General features: G+C 42.7%; 1 protein-coding gene across 1 annotated transcript in view; it reads right to left on the bottom strand.

Annotated features, from left to right (window-relative positions):
• CDH7 (cadherin 7, type 2) overlaps positions 1 to 26,398 on the bottom strand; it is a 152,698-nt gene that overhangs the window by 101,837 nt on the left and 24,463 nt on the right. The gene's annotated exons all lie outside the window — the stretch shown is intronic.

Raw genomic sequence — 26,398 nt, 5'->3', positions numbered from 1 at the left:
CCCAAGCTGTTCCCAGTGTGGGGTTGAACCACTGATCTTTCAGTTGGCCGCTGAGTGCTTAAACCCCCGGAAAACTTGGCCTTCTCGCATGTTTTTAGCAGTCACATTTCTTTCACAGTGTGATCTGTCACCTTTTCTTCTCATGTGTAGAAAGTATTAGGTAAATCCTTAACTCTGCTAAACACAGGATTAGGATTTGAGACGAGACAAGCTCTTCATAAATATGACGACAATCTTTAAAATGAGAAAAACTACTACAGAAAATTATCCGCATCTGCATTAAGCAAAATGTTAAGGGACACTTAATGCTGTCTCTAGACTTAGTTGGTTCATCTACAAAACAGCTGCTCTAAGGTATTAAAAGCCCTCACATTCTGAAACTGAGATGTTCTCCCTTCACATCAAGTAGGCATCCATCTTTAAAAAAAAAAAACCAAACACCAAGCACAAAACACACACACACACACACACACACACACACACACACACACGAGTTCTGGTGACCTAGTTGTAAGAAACTGTCTAAAGCATGCAACTGACATTGACCAGCTGCTCCACAGAAGCATGGAAGGATGGGCAACCTCCTCCCGTGGGATTTACTGTCTCTGAAAACCCGCTGGCAGGTCTGCTATAAAACAGTTACAACTTGATTGAGCACAGCACCACGCGCACACACACCTATGGTTCTGGTGGCTTAGTGGTAAGGACTTGTGGTGCCAACTCAAAAGCACGCAGTTCAAATCCACCAGCTGATCCACAAGAAAAAGACAGGCAATTTCCGCCAAGAAGCTGTGCTTCAATCCTAAAGGTACACAGTTTGAATTCGCCAGCTGTTCCATAAGGATGGATAATGTGATTAACTGCTTCTGAAAACCTGCTGGAGGGTTGGCTATGGATCAGTTCCAACTTGATGGTACACAATGACAACTATATATATATATATAGATATATATATTTTCATATATACTTATATATATTTATATATTTTTTCATATATATTTATATATATATTTATATATACATTTATATATATACACACACATATACATATATAACTATCAAAACCTCAAATTCCTTGCCATGGAGTAGATCCAGACTCTCATTCCTAACTCATGTTTCTAGAAGCTGTAAATCTTTATGGGAGACAGTCATCTCTCTCCTGTGGATTGACTAGTAGATTCAAACTGCCTACCTTTCAATTAATGGTCAGTACATTTCCCACTAAGCTACCAGGGTTCCTACATGTGTATTAGATAGTTAATATCACCATATACGCAAAAATCTGCATAAGGCCTCTGGAAGTATACTCTAATGTATGCTAATTCACTCATTTAAACTTACACAACTATTTTTCTTTCCTGTTTTTAAATGATCTTTTAGCTTTCTTCACGTACAATGTCCTTGATGTAATCCCACAACCTGTCTGATCTTCAGTCCCATTTATTCTTCAGACTGCCTGAATTCAAGTAGGCTGTGGAACGGACTCAAGGTCATACTTTGCCTCTTATGGACTTGTTTGCATTTTCTTCAGCTCTGACTTGTGTAGAACAATTATGGTCCTCTGCAGTTAGCCCCTGGCCTTGTTCTGAATAACGATAATGAGGCAGAGAATCACCTCTTTTCACAGATGTAGTCAATTTGATTTCTGCATATTCCATCTGGTGAGATCCACAGATATGGTTTTCTTTTATGTCTATCTTCCTTACATAATATGATGATAAAAGAGATACCAGAGAGTGGCTTTAATAAACAGTTCAAGTCCAAGGTGCTGGCTGCAAGGGAAAGCCTCTCTTCCTATCAAGTTCTGGGAGAAGATCTTTGTGTTTTTCAGTATCATCTCCAGGTATCCCAGACTTTTCTGCTGTCAAGAAGGTTCCTCACACAGAGATCTGAGACCATAAGGGTTCATACTCTTCCTGTCAATTCTTTCATGGAGTGGTAAGGGTTTCCCTTCTCAGCTCCATATCCTCAGCTTTTATCGGAGGTGAGAGAAAGGTACTCAGACCACACCCTCAATAAACTCCCTTCATATCAGACTTCAGCTGTGAGGAGATTAAGGGGTTTATTGTTGTTTGCATCCTGGAGTAGGACTCATAACCCTATGAACAGACCACCTGGATTCTGCCCTATCCTGTGCCATCCTCGTCATCTCTGACATACTGGAGCCCACGGCTAAAACCACCATGTCAATCCATCTCACTGGGGGCCTTCCTTTCCTTCTCTGACCTTCCACCGTTCCAAGCATGGTGTGCCTTTTCAAGAAATATCCTCATCTAGCTACATGTCCAGAGTCTGAAGAACAAATCCACTGTTCTTCCTCCTATAACTACTTGGTTTATCAGATAAAGGGAAACCATTACATATCTTTCACCTTGCATCATCACAGACATGTATTCTTGGGTTAAGCGATTCTATTCAGGACAATGTTATTGGGGGGAAAGAATTAAAATAAATAAACTGTTTATTTTGCAAAAGTCTACCTTGTGATCACCACCATTGTTTGATAGTTCCAAGAATCCATCTCTCCAGATAGCCATCTTATTTCCAAGTCTAGCATTCCAATCATCAGCAATTAGCATTGTGTCACGTGACTGCTCTGCTCCATTCTGAAGAAGCTGGTGAAAACCTTCCACGTCTCCATCATTAGATTCAGTAGTTGGTGGGTCAATTTGAATAAGTCATATTAACTGGTCATCTCTGTAGGCATATCGACAGTATCCTATAACTAACAAATGTTAGTTATAAAACAGTCAGTTATAGGATAACAGTTGTTAGTCAGGATGGATCTCGAACATTCTTTGACCATGATATGATGTCACGCCATTCCAGGTACATTTTTTTTTTTTTTTAGTGATTCTTACTAATCTTAATTAAACAGAATTGTTCAAAAGACATAATTGTGGGGATAAAGTTTTCTGAAAGGTGATAAATATTAAACAAAAAAGAATTCTTTTCCATTACATATTTGTCAGTGGTTTCCACACGGGATGCAGATGGGCCTCGGCGTCTTCTGACACCCGGTCATCGTCTTGCTCTGTGGCACCTGAATTTTAGTTTCAGCCCTTCAGTTGGCCTGCAGGTCCAAACCAGGTTGGTTTCTTCCTCTGGTGGCTTCATGTTGAAGGGCATTGCAGGGACCAGGGCAGATCGGGTCCTTTCTCCTGGCGGCTTAGTCCTGGAAGATATTTGTGGTGTTTGTTTCCACATAGCACCTTCTCTGGAAGCAGCAGGCAGTCCCGGGGCACATGAGGCTCAGCGGGGGGCACCCATGCAGGGCCCCCAGGGGCCGCTCCCCTCAGCTGTCCAGTGGGCCAGGCCTCTGCCCTCCAAGATGGCCTGTTCCATTCCAGGTACATTTGATCATGTAATGGAGAAGATCATCACAACAAAGTGTGGATAACATTATGAATAGTGGGAATTCCAAAACACCTCACTGTGCTCAGGTGAAACCTGTTCATCCAAGAAAGAGTAATTTGGAAAAAAAAAGCAAGGGATACTGCAAGATCTCGAGCCAGAAGAGGTGTGTGTTAGGGTCCTTTCCCCACTCCTACTCAATCTGTATGCTGAGCAAATAATCCGGGAACCCTGACCACAGATAGAAAACGCAGGGGGAAGACTGAGTCATTGCTATAACCTATGATATGGAGATGACACCACCTTGCTGAACCGAAGAGACTAGACAGCACTTCCTGAAGAAAATCAGGGACCACATTCTTCAGCATGAAGTATGTCTTACGCCTTCCTCATGGATTACAGGTCAATGTAAAGAAAGCAAAAGTACTCAAAATTGGACCAACTAGCAACAGCACATTAAACAGAGAAAAGACGGAAGCTGTCAAATATTTCATGTTACCTGGATCCACGTCAACGTCCATAGAAGCATCAGTAAAGAAATCAAACAATGTATTGCACTGTGCCAGCCTGATGCCAAAGACGTCATTCAAGTGTTAAAAAGCAAAGCTGTCACTCTGAGGACTAAGGTGCACCTGAAACAAGTCCTTTTCAATGATCCCTTGACTGCTAGACAAAGATAAGATAGAATAACTGATACATTTGAATTGAGGAGTTACAGAAAGTTAACTTGTTGAAGAAAGTTAACTCTACCAGTAACTGTCAAATACAAGAATGGTCAAATAAATGAAAGAAAGAAAAAGAAATCTCTCTTGAAAGAAGTACAGTAAGAATGCTATCAACAAGTGAGCATGGTACGGTTCTGTCTCAGGAGCCCTGTACCCGGTGGCAGTCTCCGGCCAGGCTCTGGAAGGACCATGTTCTGACTTGTTTTGACTGATAATGAGTTTCTCCCCCACCCTCAAGTAATGGACTGTCATAGAAACTACAGTCTGGGCTCAAGCATTGCAACAACTGTGTGAACTGGGTGGCATTGCATTGTCTGTATACCGGGTCACTAGGAGGCAGAACTTTGAGAGCAACTAACAGCAGCATTGCTACAGAAACAGTGGGCTTAACCCACGATGGAAACTGAGGAGCCTTTTAGAGCATGATTACTGCGTCATAAATCTTTTCTTAAAAAATCTCCCATCTTTTAATATTGGACGACTCGTTTCTAGAGTTTCAAAATGTCTATTTGGCAATTACTTGTGAAAGAATGGCATTAAGACATTTATTTCTGGGCACTTGGGATTGAAGATCTTCTTCCGTTGTTTGTTTATATAAACCAGCTTGCAATTTGGTTAAGATAATTCAACAGAGGTAATTAGCTTTCAATTTGAAAAGCTGAGTCAAGAACACCCACAAACTATCTTTAAAGGGTACGTCAAAATAATTTGCTACCTAAACATACAACTGTCAGGGTAAGTGCACTTATTTAAAAGGGCATATTATTAATGGTACTTACTTAAAATTTATCAGATCTCTTATGCACAAATGCAATTAGTATCACTTGCAAATATATGCAGTAAGAAAACCCATTTGCTCTCTCTCTGAGATTTACAATGTTATACATTTTCTCTGCATTACTTCCTGTTGCATTATAGATACAAGGTTTAGATGTATTATTACGTTTCTCTCTGAACTCTTCCAAAGTCTTCAAAGCAGTATTTGGATAGTATTTCCAGTAGAATCCTTCTACTAAGTATTGTTAATACAGGAGGGAAAAAAATGAAGGGATTGTTTTGGGTGAGTATTGTCTGTTTTATCCATTAATTAATGTTTCCTTTCTGAGGGACACCACCTAAAATAAAGTATCAGCTGAATCTTCTTTATACACTGTATGTGATTCGGGAGGAAGGGGTAATACTCATTGAATGAGCATATATGCATTGTAACAAGTTGAAGCTGGTCCCCAACACTATGTGCAATGGGACCCTTCAAACATGGCTGAAGCTATGCCAGAACTTCTCTCTCTCCCTCTCTTGATCCAGTCACTCTACAGATCCTGCTCCAAGTCACTAATGTGCTTCCTTGTTCTCCTCTGTAACCCTGACCGGCTCAGCCCTCCATCCACAAGCTCAACTCTTCTCCTCTGGCTTCACATGTTTCTGGACTCCCTCACCATAAAGGCTCATACTGGCTGAAGGTAATTAGGGATCAGCCACTGTGGGGAGGTGGCCCTCAAATTTGTCTAATCGGCTCCTAGTGTTGACATCAATGTCCTGACACTCTCAACAGAAAAAACAGAATGAGGTATTTTCCCAAGGGCACCTAATCATGTGACAGGCCTGGCCCAGGCTCTGAGACAACACGTGCTATGCTCTGACTCGCTTTAATGAGGCTCCTTCCATCCCTGTTGATGCAGAAGCCATACATTCACATTGTGCCTGCGGGGGTTTTGGATTTAATATGCAAGAACCAAACACCTACAGGCAAAATGTGCATGTGTAGCTATCACGCCTCCAACTCTCTCTGTCCTTGGACCTTTGACTTCCACCAGCCATTGGTTTCTGGTATCCACACACACAGAGTTTCCCTGTCTGCCTCTCCACTGCATCTATTCATCTCTATTATTTTTTTAAATTTATTTTATCTTATTATATTTTGTGCATGTACCATCAAATGAGATCTTACTGGTACAGGAGGAGATTGTCCCTCCTTCTCCAGAAAAGGATCTGGAAGATTCAAACCATTCACCTCTGGGATTACAGTGCAGCTTCTTGCCACTAGGCCAACAGAGTGCCCTTATTCATTTCCACTGTAATTGAGGATTTTTTTACTTCTTACTGCAAAGCCCAGATAGTATGGTGTCGAGCTGCTAATCAAAACATCAGTGGTTCAAACCACCAGCCACGCTGTGAGAGAACGGCAGCTGCCTCCCACAAAGAGTTAGAGCCTCAGAGACCCAGGCGTTGGGACTGACTCAACATCAGTGATCTCTGGTTTTCCGACTTACCCCATACATTAACAGCACCCCAATGTATAGTTTACAAGGAATTTTCACACTCTTAAACGCTCTCCTTTTCTTGAACATTTCCAACACAGAGTACATAACATGCTTGTCAGATCCAATTTCATAAAACACAATGTGTATTTTTTTTTATCCATCAGCTTGAAATCATGAAAGACTCTCTCCAACTGGCTCATATTAAAGATCAATGTAGCATCAATGTTTTCAACCTTGTGAGCCCAACCTGATAACGCTGCACTATCTGTCTCCACTGAGCGGGAAACCTCTTCCCGTCTGCACGGTCATCAAATGACAACTCATTCAGAGCTGACCCTTCAGCAGGTGCCAGAGGCCACAGCCGCACAGAAGACTGTCCATCTTTCCCCCATGGAGCTACTGCTGGATTTGAACTGACAGAAAGACACAGCCTTCAGACTGGCAGCACAGCGCCCTCCAGACTGTGCCACCAGCACTGACTCTACAGTATAATCTTATACACTATCATGGAATTCAGAAATCGACACATGTAGCCCTGAGCATCGCATTACTTATATAATGGAGTGTGGTGGGTGAGGTTCTGCTCGTCTCCTTTGTATTATTCATCTGCAGACCTGCTTCTGCTCAGAGAATTAGACAGGTTTGCAAAGCAAAAGACACTCTCTAGAAATGTCTCCCTCTGAATCCACTGAATGCATGCAGCATGCACACCCAAACGTACCAGCCATCAGATTTACCTACCCTAAATATTGGTGGCCTGGTGGTAAGAACTTGTGCTGTAATCCAGAAAGCCAGCAGTTTGAATCCACCAGCCTCTCTGTGGGGAAAAGGATGGGCAATTTCCTCCTGTGTCAGCAACTGCCTCTGAAAATCCGCTGGAGGGTCAGCTGTGGATTAGTTCCACCCTGACCGCACGCAACAATAATATTAACCAGGAAGCGCTGGTGGCGTAGTGGTAAGAAGCTGTGTTGCAGTCTCACAGGCAGGTGTTTCAAATCCATCAGCTGCTCCACGGGAGAAGGATGGGCAGTCTCTTCCTGTGCAGCTTACTGCCTCTGAAAACCCATTGAAGGGTAACTGTGGGTTAGTTCTGGCATGGAGGCACACAATGACAACTACAAGTATTAAGTAAGTGACAGAAGTCACATGGAGTGGTGATCAATATGGCACTTTAAAGAAGCATGAAGATGAGTTTCCCACAATGACACATTTTGCTGTTTCCATTATTGCATGAGTAGCCTCCGAGGCGTCCTCTTACCTCCTTCAGAAAGGCCATCACACCAGAAGATGGATGTAAGGCCGTGAGTGAGTGCCGGCACTTTGTGGTCCCCACTGTTAATAACCACCAGGCACCTGTCAGCTTACCTCATCCCGGGGGCTGGCATGCTGCTGGAAAGGACACCGCTGGTATTTCAGATACAAAGGCCAACTCCTTACTATCACAGAGCTCTCTGGTAGCCCAGCATTAAGGAGCTGTGCGGCTAACCCTAAGGTGTGCAGTTCAAATCTACCAGCTGCTACAAGGGAGAAAGAGAGGCAATCTCATCCTGTGCAATTTACACCCTCTGAAAACCAATAGTGGGTCTGCTGGGAGTCACTTCTAACTTCCCAGCACCTAACAACAACAATCAAAAGGAAAGCAGGTGAATGTGTCAAGGCACATTTGCTTAGGGGGAACATCTAAGGGAAAAATGTTCTGGGATAACACGTCCAGAATGTGCTAGCAGCTTTTCACAGGAACGCTGCAGTGCACCCCTGCATCCCTGCTCTCCTCTAATCCAGATGACCACAGGAGGCAAACCTGCCTGGGTGACTGGATTTCTTATGGAAGTTACCAGGAGCTGGGGCCTGACCTGGAAAGGGAATCTGTGTGGATGAGGGGGCCCTGAGAAGGGAAACCGGTCAAAATGTTTTGTCCTCTTGCCTACAGCTCTGGAGGACAGGGCACCTCAAAGGGAGCATACAGGTCTGTGTTTTTGATGGGGAAAAGCTGCAAACCTTGACATTGTAGAGGACAGTGCTATTCACACGCTTATTTCCTTAGAAAGAGGTTAGTTAAGCATCTTGCTTCTCTTTTTGTTTTGTTTGTTTGTTTGTTTTGTTTGTGTTTGTTTTGTTTTGTTTTGTTTTATTTTGTGTGCGTGTACCATCAAATCAGATCTGACTGGTACAGGAGGATATTGCGCCTCCTTCTCCGGCAGAGCGTCTGGTGGATTCGAACCGTGTTCCTCTGGGATTGCAGTGTTTGTTTTTTAATGTAAGGTGAGACAATGACAAGAAGAAATGGTGAACAGGAAGTGCCTGAAGTGGAGGGCTTCCCTCCTCCCCTCTGCTTTCCTCAGCAGCTTCTTTGTGCCATGGCCAAAGGAGTGTTGTCAGGTTACACCACCTGATGCTTTACATTCATACTCAACACATGCTGGCCTCCTCCTGTGTCCATGAGGGGACATCAATTCACCCCAGTGGAGTACAGGAAACCTTCCCTCCCCCACCCCTCCTCCTCGCTGCTGCATTTTCTAAGCTGTTTCTCCATATGTTTCACCACAGCTACAACATCCAAGAGCCTTTCTGTAATTCACAGTGTCACCCTCTGGGCACTCAGGAAAAAATGTCCAACAGACACCATAAAATGAAGAGTTAATATCGTTTTCAAAACTCAATATCCAGGTAAAAGATAAACAAATTAGCATACCAAGCAGAGAAAGGTTACTTAGCCAGATGCCATCTAATTAAAAGCTGGAGAAATCCATTTGAAATAAAGACCAAAGAGAAACAGGCAAAGGATTAGGAGGATTGGAAGAATATATACAACCACTGGGGCAGAAAGAGTCTGAACCAGTTAAATTGTACTGTATTTGTTTTTGGTAATTCAGTCATTTTCCAAAAAAATATAACTGGTAGCTGGATTTGGTGGACAGAATCTCAGAGTAAATATTAAAGTTATGTTGTATATTATGCATACTTTAGGGGTCAATTTGGAATTGATCAGCTATGTTAAACTGGAAGTCTCCTAAGGTCGAACCATATGGAATATATGGAGGTGAGACACTTAGATTCCTGTACATAGAAGACAGGTGAAAAAAATAGAACAAACTGAACATGATATTCTCTGTTGATCAGAAACTTAGGATTGATCCCTCATTAGAGATACTGTTTGTTCTACTTTGCAAGAAGCACCTCTGTTCATGCTGAGATATCAGTGTCCAGGAGACACAAGCTTTCTTCTGGCCTCCTGGGTCCCTCTCAACCTTCTCAGCACATAACCACTTCAGTTATCAGATAAATGCAATCATTCCCAGCAAGCCAACCCTGTGGCTTTGTTGTCACTGCAGGGTGCCATGGAGTCGAGTATGACTCATAGTGCACCTATGAACAACAGCACAGAATCTTGTTTTATCTTGTGCCATTCTCATCATCTCTGATAGACCTCAACCCACTGCAGCAGTCACTGTATCCATCTACCTCGCTGGAGACTCTCCCCCTTTCAAACCTTGATAGCGCTCTCCAAGGAATAGCCTCTCCCAGCAACACATCCAAAGTATCAGACAAAACTTCACATACTTGCTTCCAAGAAGCACTCTGACTGCACCTTCTCCAAGACATACCTATCTGTGGACTATTCAGCACTCTTCTCCAGCTAAACTCAAAGGTATCAGTTCTTCAGCTATCCTTATTAACTGCCTAGCAGTTCCGAGGGTGACGGAAAAGACACACCTTAGTCTTCAAATTGACATCACTGCTCCTCAGGTTTCTGGAGAGGTCTCTGACACTGGCCTTGAGCATAGCTATACGTCTTCTGATCTACCACTCCTATATTTCAGCCCCCACCGCCTCTTACCGAGATCACTCAGTCAGACTCAAATGGTTTTCAGTGTTTCAATGTCTTTGATCTCCCCAGACTTAGTCTTTCTTAAATGTAAACTGGGTCAAAATCATTGCCCATCAAATAAAAAACAAAACAAAACAAATAACAAGCAAAAAACAAACCAATTCCTGGCAAATGCATTTCAATTTTCTGATCCAGCTATGTGGCGGCTGCCTCTCCCTCCTTGTCTGATGCTCTGACCGTCTGGAGCACTTACGAACACACCGCACTGTCTCACGACCTCATGCGTCTGCAGATGCATCTTCTTTGGCCAAGAGTAGCTTTCTTTCTTTTCTAATTTGGAGACAACGTTCTCATCCTTCAAGGTTTACCTGAAATATCACTTCCTCTCTGCAGTCTCACCTGGCCACCTCAGGCTCAATTTGGTGATATTTCTTTAAACCTTCATTGAATATTCATGAAAATAAACTACCAGTCAGCAATAAGAATAAATATTTGAAAGCTCCCTTGTTTAACTGTAGCCTACGGGTGTGGGGTGTATGTGTGTGTGTGTGGGGGGGGGTGACCTTTTTTTTGTATCGGATGTAGTGGATGCATGGCTTTTGTAAGCGATAAATATTTCTTCAAGGAACAAATGAACATAGATCTGATAACCATTTAGAATTGCACAGCTCCTTCTAGCTCCATTACAGACCTTGGATTTATTCGTTTTTGTACTTCCATGACTCTGACTTTCAGCCAGATGACTTGTGTTAGCTGCAGGTCACATGTGAACTCAAGGGAGGAGGGACTACCCCAAGGACTTCCCGTGCTGTGCTTGACCGTGCTGACTCTCAGTGACCAGCCACCATACAGGGAATCTCCTCTTTACAAAAGTGATTGCAGGACGGCATCTTTCTTCCTCCCCAGGTGGGACACATATAAATAGCTCTTGCCGTCCTATTCCTGGACTGCACAGATGTCTGGCAAGTGGCACCGCCAGAAAGGCCTCGAGGTGACCAGGAGGCACTGAGCCCTAGAGACGCCATATTAGTTGAGCAGATGGCCCTCTAACCTCTGAACTGGAAGTGATTATCTATAAACACACCTGCTCACACCACGCAGCAGGGCTTGCAGCTATCAAAACAGAATTCAGACACAAGCTTAGAAAGTTTAAGTTTTCCTTCCCTTAATTTATTTTTTTGTTGTTATTTGAATTTCAGATTTTGTGGAACAAGGAAGAAGCAGGCTAGAGTGGCCCAAAGGTACCTATTTAGTGATAATGATTTTCTTACTTTTGGTGATAGCTTTCTTATTTTTAAGCTTCTGGTCTTTAGACCTTTCTGCTTTTGAGGCAGTAATATAGCAAAGCTATATTCTGAGACCCAACAGAAACAACTCTAAGAAAGAAAACATGGTCACTGTATTTAAATAAAGCCACCTGCAGGACCCAGACGGTGCTGATGGCTGAGTTAACCCCAGTCTCAGCCCTTGCTGGCAGATGGAGAGCCAGCTCTCTAATGAAGGGACTCTTAAATGCAAAAAAAAACCTCACACAAGTGTCCCAGAACATTCCAGAATACACTGGCCTGTTTTGAGAGCTTGAGCAGATGAAGGTCGAGGTTCAGTAAAGCCATGGGGACCGGGGACTGGGGCTTCCTTGCAACTACCATCTTTCTTCTTGTCCATCATGATTCAGGGCTTTTGTTTCATTAAAGCACCCTGGGCTGGGTGTAGGGGAAGGGAGGGCAAGGTGACTTACTTCTCTCTCTTCTTCACACTAATCAGTAATTCCTTCACTGTAAATCTTTCCTACCACTAAAAAAACTGCATCACCCATCTGTCTAGTCAGCTCAGCCATACCCGTTCTCAGTCTACTTAGAAACTGCAGCTTCTTGGCCATACTCATGTGCACAGTGTAGTCTACAAACATCCGTATCAGACCCTGTGTGAGGTGCTGGCGTTGAAAACTGAGAGGCTCAGGTCTGCCTTCAGAGAGCTTACAGCCAAGAGTGGAGCCATCTGGGCAGGTGCCTATGTGTTCCCTCATCCAAGGACAGCCCCCCGCCAAGGTCTTCACAGCCACCAACATTTCAGGACAGATAATTCAAGCCCACAGCGTGTCCAACACCTTCCTTCTCTTTCATCCTGATCATTGAGCCCAAATCCCTGGAAACTCAGGCTCTGGATGTCTGCAACACGCTGCTGTACTCTGGGAGTCTGCTCTGTGCTCTACCAAGAAAGTGCCCTCTGCAGAACAAAGAGCAAGCACTCAGTCCTCCACACACTCCTGTTAAATTGAACTGAACTCTTGCCAAAATCGCCTCTACCAGCAGCACAGGAGGCAGCGGCAACAGCAACAACAGAGGCCTCCCTCCCTCCCTAAATGAAAGCCTGAGCCCTGCCCTTAGGCTTAAGAGAATCTGCACGTGTGTCGCATAATTCAGCGAATCCAGAACAATGAAGATGTTTCCAAAAAGGTGTTCTTTCTGTCCACGTGAACACTACCCACTGCCAGAGTGAGTCCCTTCCACTGATTTTCTGAGGCTGCAAATCTCCAGAGGAGAGAACAGCTCATCTAATTTCTGTAGACTTGCTGGGGGATTTGAACCACTTGTATTTCAATTATCTGCATCCTAGAACATGCTACCATGGCCTCCTACTATATAAACCTTCACTCAGTCACTCACGGGCATCAGGTCAGAACTGATTCTTGGCTGAGCCTCCAGCAAGTGTCCGAGGCTGTAAAGCACCCAGGAGCGGCTGCCCGTCTCCCTCCCACAGGGTCAACGGTGGATGTGAGCCGTCAGAGAGGTGCCACCTTTGAGTTATCAGCACAGGTCCCAAAAGACAATGTCACCAGGACACCCCTCCACATATGCACGAATTTCCACATAGTGACAGTGCAGTAAAACTGGAAACATACACACAGTTCGATAAAAATGTTTTCAATGTTTGAGGGATGACTGTCATCCTGCACGTGCCAATATATGTTGCTACTGATGATGTCCCTTAATTGGTTCTGATAAAAACACATAGAAATGTGACAGTCTGGGGTCAGATGTAATGAGTTTTCACTGATGGGCATAAAACCAAGGGAAATGATCGGACCCAGCGAGGCATCAACCCTGAAAGCCATCTTTCTGAGGGATCATTTTACATGTGTGCACTCCCAGCACAGACACTATGTTACAGCACTCAATTAAACACTTTCAGGGCTGATTTATGGTTTGCTATCAAGAGAAATATTTACTCTGAAGGTGAGGCAGTTCCAGATTTAAGCCTCTGCCTCCTCCAGAATGCTTCCAACACACTGAAGCCAAGACGGGAATGGTAAAGCTGAGGGACGCAATCATCAATTTCTACAAAGCGGAAAAGCTATGTTTTTTCATGTCGCTTAAAACACCCCAAAACAAAGAAACTACTTACTGCCCTCACATCAATTCTAACTCATACAATCCTATCTGTGTCCACGCTGTGCCCTGGGGACCCAGTCCATCCGGGACTGCACTAACCCAAAAGCCTCACTTCTCCCCGGGTTCAAACCCTCCAGTGGCCCTGGGTGAGAAAGATGGGCAATTGCCTCCCATGTAAATGTGATTTATAGCCTCAGAAACTCAATGGAAGGTCAGCTATGAGCAGATTCAGACTCGAAGTCAATGAGTAAGTTTAAGCAATCATATGGCATTAGAGTGTGTGTGTGCCTGATCCAGGCCATAGTCTTTGCAATTACGTGCTATGCATCAGAAAGGGAGAAGAGAAGAAGAATTGACACCTTTGAGCTGTGGTGCTGGAGAAGAGTACTGAATATACCACAGACTGCTAGGAGAATAAACAGATTCATCCTAGAGACGGTGAAATCAAGCTGCTCCTTGAAGGCAAGGATTCTGAAGCTTCATCTGACATACTTTGGACATGTTGGAAGGCGGGATCAGTCTTAGGAGGGTGGAGGGACAGGAAGGAGAGGAAGACCCTCAATGAGATGAACTGATTCTGTGACTTGGGTAATGGGGTTAGGTGTGTCAGAGACACAAGATTGGCACAGGATAGAGCCGAGGTTAGGGCCGTTGTACACAGGGTCTCTACGAGTCAATGGTGACTCAAAGGCACATAACAACAATACGGTATTAGATCATCAGCACAGTTCATGGGTCTGTGGGCCTGATAGACACTCCACGAACAACAGATCTGAACCCGGTCCTGTCCTGTGCCATCCTCATCATCTCTGATTTCTTGAGCCCATCGGTGCAGTCACGGTGCTGATCCATTTCGTTGCAGGCCTTATTTTCCTTCATTACCCTAACCTTTCCAAGCATGATGGCCTTTCCCAAGGATCACTCCTCCTCCCCACAAAATGCCCAAATTATATGGGATGAAGCTTCGCCAGTCTTGTCTCTAAGGAACGCTCTGGCAGTGCCTTCTCCAAGACATGTCTTTCTGCTACTCAGTACTCCTCTCCAACACCACAACTCCAAGGTCTCAATTATTCTGCCATTCTTATTCCTATTGTTGTTACTGTTGTTTGTTGTTGGGTCCAAACGGACCCATAGCTGACGCTTCGGTGGATTTTCAAAGGCAGGAAATCATGTGAGAGGAGACTGTCCATCCTCTCCCATGAGATAGCTGGTGGATTTGAACTGCTTGCCTTTGGCACTGCAGCCCAGCTTCTTATCTCTAGGCCACCAGAGCTCCTTCAGGTGGGTCCAAATGTTAATAAGGCAGTAGCTGAGTGCAAACCACTTGTATCACCTGGGAGTCTTTCTTGAGCCTTATAGTCAACAACATTTGTATAAGTTTGAAAACAGACAAACCCATGACCATTGACTCACTTTTGATCCATGGCGATCTTCTATAGGTTTCCGAAGCTGTGAGTCTTCACCAGAGCAGAATGCCCACCTTTCTCCAGCAGAGGGGTGGGTGAGCTCAGACTGCTGCCCAGTCACTATCAGTCCAGCATGTAACGCACTATGGCACCAGAGTACCTTTAAGAATCTTCAGACTTGATGAAATTCCTATCGTCTGTCATTATTTTAAATGTTAGATATGCTATTGAAATAGCAAAAGTCATCTTACAATGTTTAGTTTAAAAACGTGGCATAAAAAGATCTGTGGTTCTATTTATGAGGATAAAACTACATTTTCTATAAAAAGATATTTTAAAAAAATTCATTTCTTTTCTTGAAAAGATTATTTTTTAAAATTTCATTTCTTTTTTTATAATTTTTTTTAAATTTTTATTGTATTATCTTTACATGTACCGTCAAATGAGATCTGACTGGTACAGGAGGAGATTGCCTCCTCCTTCTCCAGCAGAGCATCTAGTGGATTTGAACCATGTACCTCTGGAATTGCAGTGCAGCATCTTGCCACTAGGCCACCAGAGCTCCCTTAAATTTCATTTCTTTTCTTGTTCTGTTGTTGTTCGGTGCTGTCGAGTCAACTCTAGCTCACTGTGACCCCATGAGCAACAGATAGCAATCTTGCCCCACCCTGTCCCATCCTTTTGATCTCTGCCATGCTCAATTCCATCACTCAATCAACACATCTCCTTAAAGCTCTTCCTCCCTAACCTGACCCTCTACTGCTCCCAGCATGATGTCTTTTTTGAAGGACTAATGCCTTCTGACAACGTGCCCAAAGTATGTGAGATGAAGTTTCACCAAGCTTGCTTCTAAGACTCACAGTGGTTACACTTCTTCCAAGACCTGTTTTAGTAGTTCTTTTTGTAGTCTATGACATATTCAATAGTGCTTTCTAATAATAATATTCATATTTATTCTCATATAAAACAATATCAAAGTTATAATAAAACCACACTCTCCATGATATGGAAAATGAATTTAAAGATTATGAAACTAGGAAAAGGGGTTATATAAAGTTCTGTAAATAACCTGATATGTGTTTTCATTGCATTGTAATTATTTTTAAATTATGTTTTCTCCTACATACGTTATCTCTACTAATGGGGAAACTGAAAGTCTGAGGAAAAATTCAAGCCTGCAGTTGCAACATTGAAGGATTCTAGGAGAAAATACTGAAAGACACAGGAATCATGAAAAAAACAGTGGAAGCAATCTCCACAATCAACCATACCCAGAAGAATTAGTCCTTGTTCAATCCTATCAGGAGCGAGCACATGAGCAAGGAGTCATGGTGTTGAAGGAAGGAATCCAAGGTGTACTGAAGGCACTCATTTAAAATGAGCTGCAAGCCAAACGAGTTGTTTCACACCCAGATCCAACAACGGAAACATCCACTCATCTAAACCAACAGAAGTATTCATTTATCTACACCAAAGGATGCAGAAGGCCAAGCTGCTTCCTAGACAACAAACTGGAAATTATCATAAAAGATTCCTTTCTATGTCCATTGCAAAAACTAAACAAAACTAATCCATCAAAATGGAAAACATCTATCAATATCAGATGTAAGTCAACTTCTGCTGAAGACAAATAAAAAGTAACTCCCAGATATTCAAGTCAGATTCAGAAGAGGACATAGAAGAGGATATCACTGATGCCAGATGGATCTTCACTGAAAAAAAAAAAGAGAATTTCAGGAAGGTGCGTCTGACTACAGACATTTGACTGTGTGTTGTTGCTGTTGTTGTTACGTGCCGTCGAGTTGCAGACAACTCATAGAGACCCTATGAACAAAAGGCCTGAGCCCTGTTTGTTCGTACATAGATTTCCAGAGGCAAGCCATTTCGGAAGTGGATGCCACTCCTGCTTCCAGGTTTGTTTTAATCGGGGAGCTCCAACAAACACTGTCCACCATGGGTGACCATTACCACGTTTGGCACATCAGTGTCCCAGTGTTCAGCATCACAGCAACCACGAGTTACCTCTGTACAGCAATGAGCAGACCAGTGCTACACCACCTAGAAGAGTGTTTGACAGGAAAACAATTTGAACCCGGCCTGAGGGCCACAGATTCAAATCACCCACCTTTGGCTTGGTAGCATAACTTTCTGTCCAGTAGGCCAATGATCTTTTCAATCATCTCATATGAAAAGTAGATGATGAATAAAAACCACCAGAGAAGAGCTGATGGCTTTAAATTATGATGTGGACAAGGAATATTACATATTCAGTGGACTCTCAAAAAGAATAAACAAATCTATCTTTGAAGAAATCCAGATAAAACAAACTTTGAATGTAAGGATGTTTTATTGATGGTGAGATGTAATCCATACTGAAGGCTGTAGTCTTTGATCTTCTTTATTCTTCAGTAAGTGCTTCCAACCCTCATCACTTTCAGCACACAGGGATTAAATTCAAGAAACACTGTTGTTGTTAAGTGACTTTGAACGAATGATCCTTTGAACATCAGATCAAAACTGCCCTATGCTGCACCATCACCATGACCTCAGCCATTCTCTGCCCATCATGCAGTCACCGTCAGTCCACCACGTTGACAGCCTTCCTCTCTCCGGCTGACTGGTGGCCTAGAAGTAGTGAGAAGCTGTGCTGCAAACTCAAAGGCACATGGCTGGAATCTACCAGATGCTCCATGAAAGAAAGAAAGAGAATATCCTCCCCTGCTATTGATTGTCTCTGAAAACCTGCCAGAAGGTCTGCTATGGGTGGGCGCCAACTCCATGGCAAACAATAACACTGCGATGGCCTTTCCCAGCATGAGGGATTTTCCTAAAGATTAGTCCCCCCTGACAAGATGCCCCAACTCTGTGAGATAGGAGATTTCTAAATAATAACAAAATAACCTGGTTGGCATGGCAGGTCTCCCCATGGACAATACGCATGTAGGAAGAATGCGTGACCTAAGAAGAGATAAGCTGGGTTTTCTTCTCAAAAGCAAGATATCACTGAAGAGTAACTGAGGGAAACAAAGTTTCTCTTGAGCCGCTTAATATCTGACCCAAGCAACCAGAATGCTTTCAGTGTCCTTCCTTCCTGCACATGAATAACCATAGAAGACAGGGAGTATGAGCATCCCAAATCTGTCTCTTTGTCTTGGGCACTTAGGGTGTTTATACAGGGAGTTGCAGAACAGTAAAGTGTGAGTTTTTCTTAGTTTATAAGAGAGGGCTTCGAATGCACCAGCTGCTCAACAGAAAGCTGAACGGTCAATCTGACATGGGATTTACAACCTCCAAAGATCTGCTGGAGGGTCAGTTATGAGTCAGTTCTGACTGGAGAGCACAGTGAGTGAATGTGATAGGAGAGCGGCTAGGTAGTGAGTGTGAAAAGTTTTAACAGTATGTTCTTTTGTCTGGGCATTTGGGCTTACTTACTTTATTTCCCCCCCCAGGCTAACACACAACCGTTCCAAGGTCCCGAGAATGCTTGCCTCTTGAGCCTGATGTTTAATGAATAAATAAAAAATCCCTGATTAAATATAATAAAAATAGTAAGTGGATAAGAAGGAAAGAGAGGGATGTAGAAGAGACAGACAACAGCCACCCCAGAATATGAAATATATACACTACAGTCTACCAGACAGAGGATGACGTGCAGTCAGATGCTCTGTAGAATCAAGGATGGCAAGACTGGCTCACATACAGTGGACATGTTACCAGGAGGAACCTGTCCCTGAAGAAAAATATCACGCTATGTAGCACAGAGGGAGTGAAAATGAGGAAGACCTCAGTGAGATGGGTGGACACAGAAGCTGCAATAATAGGTTCAAATGCAGCAATTGTAATAACTGTAAGGAAAGCTCAGGACATGGCAGTGCCTCTACCTATTGTACTTGAGATCTGTAAGAGACAGAAGCAGCCTGACTGATGCTGAACAACTTTACACTGGGAAGAATATATTTCTAATGTTGTTGTTGTTATGTGCCATCGAGTTGCTGGTGACTCAGTGATCATATGTACAATGTGAAGCCTGCCCTGTCCTGAGTCAGTCTCACTGACACCGACACACCAACTCCCCTTATCCTAGTTATTTGTCAACCCATCTCATCCTGGGACTTCCTCTCCTGTGCTGTCCCTCCACCCTTCCAAGCATGATGTCCTTCTCCAAGGATCAATCCCTCCTGGCCACGTGCCCCAAGTATGTAAGGCAAAGCTTTAAAATCCTATCCTCCAAGGAGAAACTTAGTTTCACCCTCTCTAAGACCGACTTAGTGGTTTTCTTGGCAATCCATGGAATGTTCAAGACTTCTCCAGTACCACAACTCAAAGGCATCAATTTTTCTAAGAACTTATCGTCCTTGTATCTCTTACAAATATTACAAATATTTTATAAAAACGTGACTGATAAAATAACCAACATTTCCTCAACAATGACAATGTAAACACTATATTCCTATTTTATCCAGATATGTATTTAACAAAGTCGCTTTGTGTATAAACCACCAAGCTATAAGAATATTGTAAAGAATTAAATCAACCTTGCTGTTGGAAGAAAGAACTATACGTTGTATGCGTTCTCACCATCTAAGAATTCCTTAGTACAAGTGTCAATATCTAAACCCATTCTATATCAACACAGACCACACACGCACTTGCTTTATAGCCCTGGCTCTTTACTCATCAGTTACATAAAAATTATATTAGATACAACATTTGGAACTCAGTAAAAATACAGTGGAGATGTATTGCTTTGCAAGTATATTGGAATAAATTAGCCAAATTAACTAGTTAACTGAAGCTATTATTTTTAATGCTGTAGCTATAAATATATGATTATAAGTTCAATTTCTTGATTATCTACTTATTTCTCCATCTGTCTATCTGCTTAATACCTTGTTCCAGAAAGGAGTTATGACTATGTCTAATGATATTAAAATCCATTGAGAGGGTACAAACTAAGAACAAGACAGTACGGGAAAAGGAAATAGTGGAGACAGGGAATAATTTTAGGAAAAACAGAGAATAACTTGAAGATGCTGTCAGAACATTTTTTACTTTTGCTGTTGGTGGCAGGTATTAAATTGAGTTTTAAGCACTCTGGCAAAATAGGAATGTAAAGATTTATGATTTAAACAAACAAAAAACCCCAAACAAACCCACATATGATAATTTCCGATATTAAGACATCTTTCAGATATTAATATCTTTTCAGATATTTTCAAGGAAATGAAAAACAAATTCAAACCTCGAGTGGCTATAATCAAGGATGCTTTCGGCAGAATGTTAAATGATCCAGGAAATATTAAAAGAAGATGGAAGGAGTATACTGAGTCACTGTATCGAAAGGAATTGGAAGACACAGAAGAATTTCATGAAACAACATATGAGCAAGAGCCTATGGTGATGGAAGAAGAAGTTCAGGCTGCTTTGAAGGAAATGGCAAAAAATAAGGCTCCAGGAATAGATGGTATACCAATTGATACATTTCAGTTAACAGATGATGCCCTGCACGTGCTCACCAAGTTGTGCCAAGAAATCTGGAGAACGACCACTTGGCCAACTGACTGGAAGAGATCTACATTTGTTCCTATCCCAAAGAAAGGTGACCCAACCGAATGTAGAAACTACAGAACAATCTCACTGATTTCACATGCAAGCAAGATTTTACTGAAGATTATCCAAAAACGACTGGAACAGCACATCAACAGAGAACTACCAGAAGTCCAGGCTGGGTTTAGAAGGGGTCGTGGTACTAGAGATATTGTAGTTGTTAGATGGATCTTGGCTGAAAGCAGGGAATACCAGAGGAATGTCTATCTGTGTTTCATTGACTATGCAAAGGCATTTGACTGTGTAGATAATAACAAACTATGGCTGACTCTGAGGAGAATGGGAATCCCAGAACACTTGATCATTCTAATGTGAAACTTATACTTGGACCAGGAAGCAGTCGTCAGAACAGAGCAAGGGAACACTGCATGGTTCAAAATTGGGAAGGGCGTACGCCAGGGATGCATCCTATCTCCATACCTTTTCAACCTATATGCAGAACAGATTATCCGGGAGGCTGGACTCTATAAGGAGAAATGTGGGGTCAAGATTGGTGGATGATTTATCAACAACCTGCATTACGCGGATGACACAACCCTGCTTGCTGAAACTGAAGAGGACCTGAAGCACCTGCTGCAGAGTGTCAAGGACTGCAGCCTTCAATATGGATTGAGGCTCAATGTCAAGAAGACAAAGATTCTCACCACTGGACCAATTGGCAGCATCAGGATGGATGGTGAAGAGATTGAGATTGTACACAGCTTTAGTTTGCTTGGCTCCATAGTCAACAGTCTTGGCACCAGCAGCCAGGAAATCAAAAGGCGCACTGCCATGGGAAAGTCTGCTGTTAGGGACCTCTCCAAAGTACTGAAGAGCAATGGTGTCTCTCCGGAGACTAAGGTGCGTCTGATACAGGCCATGGTCTTCGCAATCACTTGTTATGCATCATAGAGTTGGACAATGACCAAGGAGGATAGAAGGAGAATTGATGCCTTTGAGCTGTGGTGCTGGAGAAGAGTATTGAGAATACCATGGACTGCTAGGAAAACAAACAGATTTGTCCTAGAGAGGGTTAAACCGGGTGGCTCCTTGGAGGCAAGGATTCTGAGGCTCTGTCTAATTTACTCTGGACATGTTGTGAGGAGAGACCGGTCCTTAGAGAGGGACATCATGCTTGGGAGGGTGGATGGATGGCGCAGGAGAGGAAGGCCCTTTATGAGGTGGATTGATTCAGTGACTGGGATAACTGGGAGGGGAGTGTCAGAGACGGTGCGATTGGCACAGGACAGAGCCGAGTTTAGGGCTGTTGTTCATAGGGTCGCTATGAGTCGCAGGCGACTCGACGGCACATAACAACAACAACAAGACATGCTTTCTTCCAAGAAGCTAAAAAACACACTATTGATGGAACAAATGAGGTCACTACAAAATCTCTACTACCAATACACAGTGCAAGGTGTACTGAGTGACATCGAAGAACAGTTCTCTAATATAAACTACACAAAGGGCCACACAATCGACCCTCCACTAAGGCTCATTCGGCTGTCCTTGCCTCCCAACTCTCCTCTGCTCCAGACTCACACCCACAAGTCACACTGGCCTTAAGTCTTCTCCTCAGACACAAGAGTCTGCTCCATGGAAGACGGTCAGCTTCTGCTAGTCATTGCTTGAACTCGACATTCCCCAGGTGTGTAGTAATTTCTAGAATTCCTCTTCGTATTTGTGAATTTTTTTTTCTTCAATATCACTTTCCAACCAAAACAACTCCTCACTGCTGGACTAATAGCACACCCTCCAGTGGGTTTTCCGGGGCTGTAAATCACACGGAAGACTACCCACCCATCCAAACTAAGCAGCGGGTGAATTCAAACCCCCCACCTTTGGATTGAAAGCACAACTCTTAACTAGTAGGTTACCGGAGCTCTCTGTTGTTGTTGTTGTTGTTAAGTGACATCAAGTCTACTACAACTCAAAACAACACTATTGGGGCGGGGGATAACCTGAGTACAATTCTAAGTATATATTTAAAAAGATTAAAACATTAAAAAGTCAGAAAGAAAGCAAGCACATACTCACACAATGGAATACTATGCTGTACTGAAAAGCAAGGAACTCATGAAATACAAAATGGGTAACCCTGGAGGACATTATGCTGAGTGAAATATCTCAGTCACAGAAGGACCAATATTGCATAGGGCCATTGTTGTAAAATGGGGCTGGCATCAGCGTTGAGAGAAGACTGAGAAAGAGGGGATAAATAATGTATATTGCATTGAAACATATGATATGATTAGGTATTATTGTCATGACAGGAGTCCAAAATGAAGGCTGCATAGTGGAGTGAACTTGGGGGAGAGGGATTGTATAACAATGAAAGAATTTTTCTTTTACTTTTCAAAAATAAGAGTGAACTGGGAAGGAAAGTTTGCAGAGACTTTGGATTTCTATTCATTCGTTGTCGCACTTTTCTCGCTGTCCACCCCTCCTCCCAAGTTGGCTCTTCTCTTTGAAAAGTAAAAGAAAAATTCTTTCATTGCTATATAATCCCTCCCCTTGAGTCTACTCCACAATGCAGCAGCCTTCATTCTGGACTCCATCACAGAGCTTCTTTACAGCTTATTTGGTTTGGTGCTTGTTACCCTTGACATCGACAATGAATGTGAATGTGTCGCTATCTTCGATCTTCTTCAAGGCTGATTCAGTATGTATCAGAGTAGTCAAGCTTGTTTCTCCTGGGGCCACCCTTCTGGGGGTATCTGGGCTGCCTTCTGGGTGCCAGCATCTTAGGCCGCTGGAAGGTGGACAACATGGAAATCTCGTGTGTGTGTGTGTGTGTGTGTGTGTGTCTGTGGATGCCCTTCAGGGCTGCTTTCTTGGCCTTTAACACCTTTGCTTTGGCTTCAATTTTGGGAGGGGCGGGATTTCCTTCTTGATTTTTTGACACTATCTTTGTAGAAATTCTCCACTTTTAGTAAGCAAGGCTGTATCCTCTGTCTAAGTTCAAGAAATATAATCTCCCTTTTGACATCTTGGTTTCTATTCTATTTGGATTAGAGAGATTAGTTCTCTCAATAGGCTTTTACAGCATCTAAACACTATTTTCATTTCTTTATTAAATGTTATTTGTATACCTCACTAGGATGTAAGTGCCATTAAATGTTAGTCCTTTTACTTCTCCTTCAGTAACTTCCATCAAAAAGATCAAAGTAATTGATCCAGCATTAAAAACCTGTGACCATTCTTTGTAATTCAAGGGAGCTCTGGTTATGTTAAGAGTTGCAACGGTACGGTTAACACAAAGGTGGCATGGCTCTGCTGGCCTGGATCTAGCAGAGCCTCTGAAGGACAAAGGTGGGCAACCCATTCCCATGAGATTTACAGCCTCAAAACCTTGCAGGAGGGTCAGCTATGGATAAGTTCCAATTCAATGGCAGTAACCTTGAATTGATCCTCAGATGTTTTCCTTTGTCTGCCAAGGTCCTCACGATGGAGCATGAGATCCCCAGTGCTTAATACAACCAAGAAAAAGAACATGGCACCAGAACCAAAAGAACATTCATTAATAACCTGCATTACACAGATGACACCACCTTGCTTGCTCCAAGTCAGGAAGATTTGAAGCACTTGCTGCAAAAAATCAAAGAATGTAACCTTCAATATGGATTGCACCAAAATATCAAGAAAACAAAAATTCTTACACTGGACTGAAAGGCAGCATTAGGAAAGATGGGGAAAAGACTGCAGTTGTCTGTGATTTCATCCCTCTTGGAGCCACAATTCACACCCTTGGTGCCTTTCCAGAAGTCAGGAGATCAGAAGACGTACTCCATTGCAAAACTCTGCAGTCAGGGACCTCTCCAAATTCTCAAGGAGTAATAATATTGTTGGAGTTGGAGAACAAAGGCGAGCTTGACTGAGGTCACTGTCTTTTCAATAGCTTTCTATGCATCTGAGAGTTGGACAGTGAATGACAGAAGTATTATTGATGCCTTTGACCTGTGTTGTTGGAGAAGAGTACTGAATGATCCATGGACTGTTCCAAAAGAGGAAATACAAACATCTTGGAAAAGGTGCAGTCAGATGCCCCTTGGAGGCAAAGATGATAAAGCTTCATCTTACAGACTCTGGACACTTTGCTAGAAGATACTGTTCCCCGGACAGGGATATCATGTTTAGAAAGATGGAGGGTCAGCAAAAGAGAGGAAGACCGTCACCCAAATGGACTGCCAGTGACAGCTGCAATGGGCTCAAGTGTGTCGGAGGCTGTGAGGACGGTGCAGGAGAGGACAGGGTTCAGATCCATTGCAACAGCAGTATGACTAAGTGCCATTGCTACGGCTGTTATGTACTGTCTTGAAAGGACCAATTCGTAGCTGATCGTCTCACGGATTATTAGAGGCGGTAAACAGTATAGAAGGAGACTGCCCATCTTTCTGCTATGGAGCAGTTGGTTGGTTCAAATGGTGTGCTTTTGGATTGACAGTGTAACTTCTTACCCCTCAGCCACGAGAGCTCCCAACAAGTACTATAAAAATTAGTACTGACTCAAATTTGTATTCATAACATAAATTAGGATGCAATTATCATCTGTGGAGGGCTCTGACTCAACCGTCTGGAAGTAGTACAGTTGCCATGGAACAAGACAGCACTGATTCCGATCTCCTGCATCACACATACACACACACACACACACACACACACACACACAGAGAGAGGATGAGACATTCTGCTACATCAAGAAAGGACTTCATATTATCAAAGATCTTTGCAGCTTTTCAAAATTATCAAAGTAATTTTTTTCCATGTAGAATTATGTTCCTGCTTATTTATCTCCATAATTCTAATCTACACAATTTATTCAGTTATTATTTGATGGGTAAACTGACAAAAACTTGTCTGGTAAATTGTTGGTGCATCAGGGCCCAAACATGTGAACCATGTTGCTAAAGTGCAACAATCATCTAATAGAAATATGGTGTTGGTAGGTGACGTCTATGACTCACAGGGATTCTATGATCCACTGATCTAACCTTGCCCTGCCCTGTGCCGTCATCTCTGAAATACATGAGGCCACTGATATGGTCACTGTGTCAATCCATCTTATTGAGTGTGTTCATCTCTTTCACAGACCTTCAATCTTTACAAGCATGAGGTCCTTTCCAAGATCAGCCCTTCTTAATATGCCTGAAGTATGTCAGATGAAGTTTCACCACCCTTGCCTCTAAAGAACACCCTAGTATCATTTTCTATAAAACAGATTTGCTTTTACTTTTGGTATTCCATGAGATAGTCAGTACTCTTCTCCATATGCAACTCTAAAGCGTCGATTCTTCTACCATCCTTAGTCACTGGCCAAGTTTCAGATTCATAGCAAGTAACTGAAAAGACCATGGGCTTGGATCAGGTGCACTTCAGTCTTTAAACTGACATTGCTGTCCATTAATACTTTAGAAAAGTCTCTGACAGCATGTTTACTCAATGTAAAATGTCTTGGTTTCTTGACTGCTGGTATCAGTGGTGTGGCTTATGAATCCAAGAGGAAATCATTGACAAGTTCAATCTTTTCTCTGTCTATCATTATACAATTAAATGTGCTCAACTACTGTTAGTTTTTAAATTATACCCAAATTTCATTTCTACCTTCAATTATACATCAATCAATAACATAGCAGCTGTAGCAGCTATGTATCTTAAGTGTCAGACAGATAATAAAATTCGAGGAAGGAACGGTAAGGGAAAACAGAACAGAAGAAATAAAAGAGAGATGGTTTACATGCCATCTCTTTATTTGGATAAGTTCACCTTTGAAAATGTCCAAGATGTTTACTTGTCAACAGGAAATTACTTTTTTTTTCCTGAAGACAAAGAACTCTAATTTGAAGTA

This window comes from Elephantulus edwardii, unplaced genomic scaffold (genome assembly GCF_000299155.1).
Source record: "Elephantulus edwardii isolate Elephantulus edwardi_28Jun2011 unplaced genomic scaffold, EleEdw1.0 scaffold00118, whole genome shotgun sequence".
NCBI lineage: Eukaryota > Metazoa > Chordata > Mammalia > Macroscelidea > Macroscelididae > Elephantulus > Elephantulus edwardii.
Note: the sequence above shows the minus strand (reverse complement) of the source record. Positions and strands in the feature narration are given on the sequence as shown.